The sequence below is a fragment of the Manacus vitellinus genome, unplaced genomic scaffold (assembly GCF_001715985.3).
Source record: "Manacus vitellinus isolate BGI_N305 unplaced genomic scaffold, ASM171598v3 scaffold_14_pilon, whole genome shotgun sequence".
In the NCBI taxonomy this organism is placed as follows: domain Eukaryota; kingdom Metazoa; phylum Chordata; class Aves; order Passeriformes; family Pipridae; genus Manacus; species Manacus vitellinus.
The window spans coordinates 123,476-127,353 of record NW_021939063.1 but is presented as its reverse complement, the minus strand read 5'-3'; positions in this window follow the sequence as shown (position 1 = coordinate 127,353).

Genomic DNA, 3,878 nt, shown 5'->3' with positions numbered 1-3,878 from the left:
AGGAACGGCCCCCGCCTTTGTCCGTCCCGCTTGGAAAGCTTCTCGGGAGCCGGTAGCCCGAGGTAATGGGTTGGCGGTGGCTGTTCCGTGCGCCGGTGGTGCTGGTATTCCACGTGTACCTTGGGTTTTCGCTGAAGGTGCAGTCAAAGGCAGGCTCGCAGTCGAGAGAGGCTCTCACAAACGCCACCGCCAGATTGTACCGAGTTCTTATTTCATTTTCTGAAGTCAGTGTCATTGATTAGGGCTCTCACGGTGAAGCTGGCCGTGAGTCTTGTTCTGCCTCTGAATGCTCAGTGGTAGGCGCAAGCCAGGCTTGAGTGAGGGATTGTTTGTTTGTTTTTCTTAGAAGTGGCTATTTGGGGCAGGGATATGAGAAATAAAGAAGTACACCTATGAATTACAGCCTGACTGTCACAGAATGGGACTTAGCAAAGCACATGATGTACAGATGTCTTTGCAATACATAAATAAAGGAAAATGTCTCAATGTCTTGGGTGTTCACTACGGTAATGTTAAATACATGAAGAATTTTCAAATTCTCAAAATATCTATATGCCTTTAGAAGCAGGGTTTTTTTAACTTTGTAAAACATACTATTAAAGGGTGTGACTGAATGAAAGAAGGGAAAATGCTGAAGCCAGATGTGAAATGCTGCTTTCCCCCTCAGTGCTTCCTGATGGGCAAGTTGAGGAAAAGTTTAGGGTACAGGAGTTGTCTCCTCATTCTTCCTTGTTTGTGCCACCAAGAGAAGGCCTTGGAGCAGTTTTATTCTCAGCTCTGGTGGAGTGCAGTCCTGCTTGATGTGCAGCTCCGCTGTGCTCACTGAGACTGGCAACACTAAGTGCGGTCAGGAAAGCTGCATCAAAAAAGCTGTGACAAACTTTGCTGCAGTGTTTGTGATAATTTCAGTGATATATAGAACTACACTGTATGCCCTGAACTTGTTTAATAAGCAAGATTGTATTAGATAATGCTGAAGTTTCCTAAATTTATATACACTGACTTCTAAAAGAGCATTAGTAAAAAGTGTTTGTATAGCCATTTTTGGCCTTAGCTATGACTGAAGAGAAATAAAATTAATAGAAGATGCTGAAGGTGAAAAAGATCAAAGAAAACTGAGATAGTCTACAAGTAAAGGTTAATAACTAGACTGGCAGCAAAGAAAATTATTCTATCTGTCTACCACAGTGTTGTGAGCTGACCATGGATTGCAGCCAGATGCTGACCCAGTCACTCGCTGCCCCCTCCATAACAGGACAGGGGGAGAAAAAGCTCATAGGTCAAGATAAAGACAGATCCCTTACCAATTGCCGTCATGGGCAGAATAGATCTGTCTTGGGAAAAATGAATTTAACTGACTGCCAGTTAAAACAGATGTGAATAGTGAGAAAGCCAGAAATTAAACCACCACCTTTCCCAGCCACCCCTTTCTGCCAGGCGCGATTTCACACGCGCACCCCCTCCCCGCCTCGGAGCGGCGCTCGGGGGATGAGGGATCCCAACCAGCACAGACCACCTCCTGCCTGCCCTCCTGCTCCTCACGCTTGTGCCCTGCTCGCCGAGGGCTCCTGGCCTTGGGCCTCAGTTCCTGCCAGGAGCGCGGGCTGCACCGACGGCTCGTCTCCTCAGGGCTCCGCCGAGGGCTTCTCCGGGGACTCCTCTCCTCAGGGCTCCTCTCCTCACGGAGCGCGGGCTCCATCGAGGGCCTCTCTCCTTCGGGCCGCAGTTCCTGCCGATAAGGATTCAATTGCTCCCAGCCATAGTGGAGAAGGGATTTTACTGGTGTTCATTTTCAAACCCACTTGCTGATAACAGGGACCTTTTAGCTCCTCCCTTTGTGGGATAGTTGCCTTAGAAGAAAAAATGTGCCGCAAAATTGTCATGCAAGAAGAGGAGGGAAGAGGCCCCGTGGAAGTTGCACGCTGCTCAGGAGAACAGGCTGAATTCCCCACAGAGCAGAGGTGAGATGTGCATACTTGTGGAGAGGGAAGGAGGTTTTAGGTGTGGAAGGAGAGAACTGCTGCAAGAGTACTAATGGCATAGCCAAAGCCGCCTCTCTGGCCGTGGTGATGGCAGTAAAAGTACATAATGGACTAAGTCAGGGCAGGCCAAGTACTACAAAATAAGAATAGGATTTGAGGTTGCTCATGGGTTTTAAATTTTTGGGATATTGTAGGTAATTGGATAATTAGGATTAGTATTGTAGAGCTTTGTTGTTTGGGGGTTTTTTAAGTTCTCATTTCAGGTGCTTAAAATTTTCATAGAATTTTCTGGAAACTTGATGTAAATTTTAAGAGCAAAACTGATACCTAGCATGGAAGAAATCAACAGTTATAAGTGACTGACAAGGTTTTAACTGTATAAACTGGTCTTGCTAATGCCACATTCAATTTAAATCTCTCTTTTAAGTGTTAGTAGATGATTTTTGAAGTATGAGTCCTCATGCCTTGCTTTTTTGTACATGGCTGGGCAGTGCTGAGGGACGCTGGCGACCTCCATCCTGTGGGGTTTTGCCATCATATCTCTATGTTCATCTCTTAGCAAAAATGACCTTGCTGTCTGATGTAGGCTTTTCAACTGCAGAAAAATATCACTATATAGAATCATTAAGGTTGAAAAAGACCTCCAAGGTCATCAAGTCCAACCTTTGACCTCATAACACCATGCCCTGGAGTCTAGAAACTTTCTTGTAAACCTTGATCAAAAGTGGTGTCACAGTGTTACCCAGGCTGAAGAACTGCACTGCTTTTAATACACAGAAGTTCGTATGTTATGTTCCCAAGTAACTTGTGGAGTTAAAGTGGTGTTTTTCCCTTAGTATTTAAGGGAATACCTTTCCCCCCTCGCTGAGTATTGGCACTTTCTTTTACCTTCACAAGCAGTGATATTCACTGAACATGGTTACAGCCGAAGTAGTTGTTATTACTTTTGCATCAAAGTAGCATGCAAACAGGAAAAGCCTGGTTGGTATTCATGGCTGTGTGGTTTTCATCAATCGTAAAAGCAGCAGAGAATCAGCTCAGGAAGGGCAGCAGTCCTAGGGCTTGACCAGCAGTGCTTATGTAAGTGGCACAGAATCTTGTCGGGTTGGTATTCTCCATCTCTGAATGACTTGTATTTTGGAAAAATAATTTAATAACTTTAAAAAACAGATTTTAACTAGGCATATGCTGTAAAATAGGTCCAAATATTAGTTGCACCTAATGGCTAATAACTTTAATGCTTTTTAATAAGTAGAAAAATAAACAGAAAAACTCCGAAACAACAAATGAGGGCAGCTTGCATCTCAGCTATTGGCCAAATAGCTAGTTCACTGTGACTTATTATTGAATTTTTTTTGAAACATTTATGAAGGTGTGGAACAAAGTTTTCATTGTGGAAGAGTAATACTAACTACAGCTTAGTAGGAAAGAGCTGTGTAAGTAAATGGCAGGTAGTAAACTGAGTATATATGCCTATTTTAAGAAGTTAACATTTTCTAAAAGGTGATTACTGGAATAATTCTGAAACAATGATAATTTCTATCTCTGGTGCTTAGCTTTGCTCAAATTTAGTTAACAGTTGGACTGAAATTGCGAGGACATTTTCATTTTTTGCTCTTTTTTTATGCTGTATTGAGACCACCTGTATCTGTAAGTTGAAGTAAAGTAGGCGGGCTTTACAGGAGATGAATGCAGTGTGGACTGAAACACATCATCGTAACAATTAGGTCTAAATCCTGTTCCCACCCCAAGGGCTCCATTACCATCTTCTGATTTGATGCTCTTCCCTGGTTTGTCAGAGAATTGGTTAATAGGCAAGTATCTATTAACTAGAACTGCAAAGCTGGAATTAAAGAAGGTAAAAATAGTGTAAAGGAAAAGCCTGTAGAACTGCAG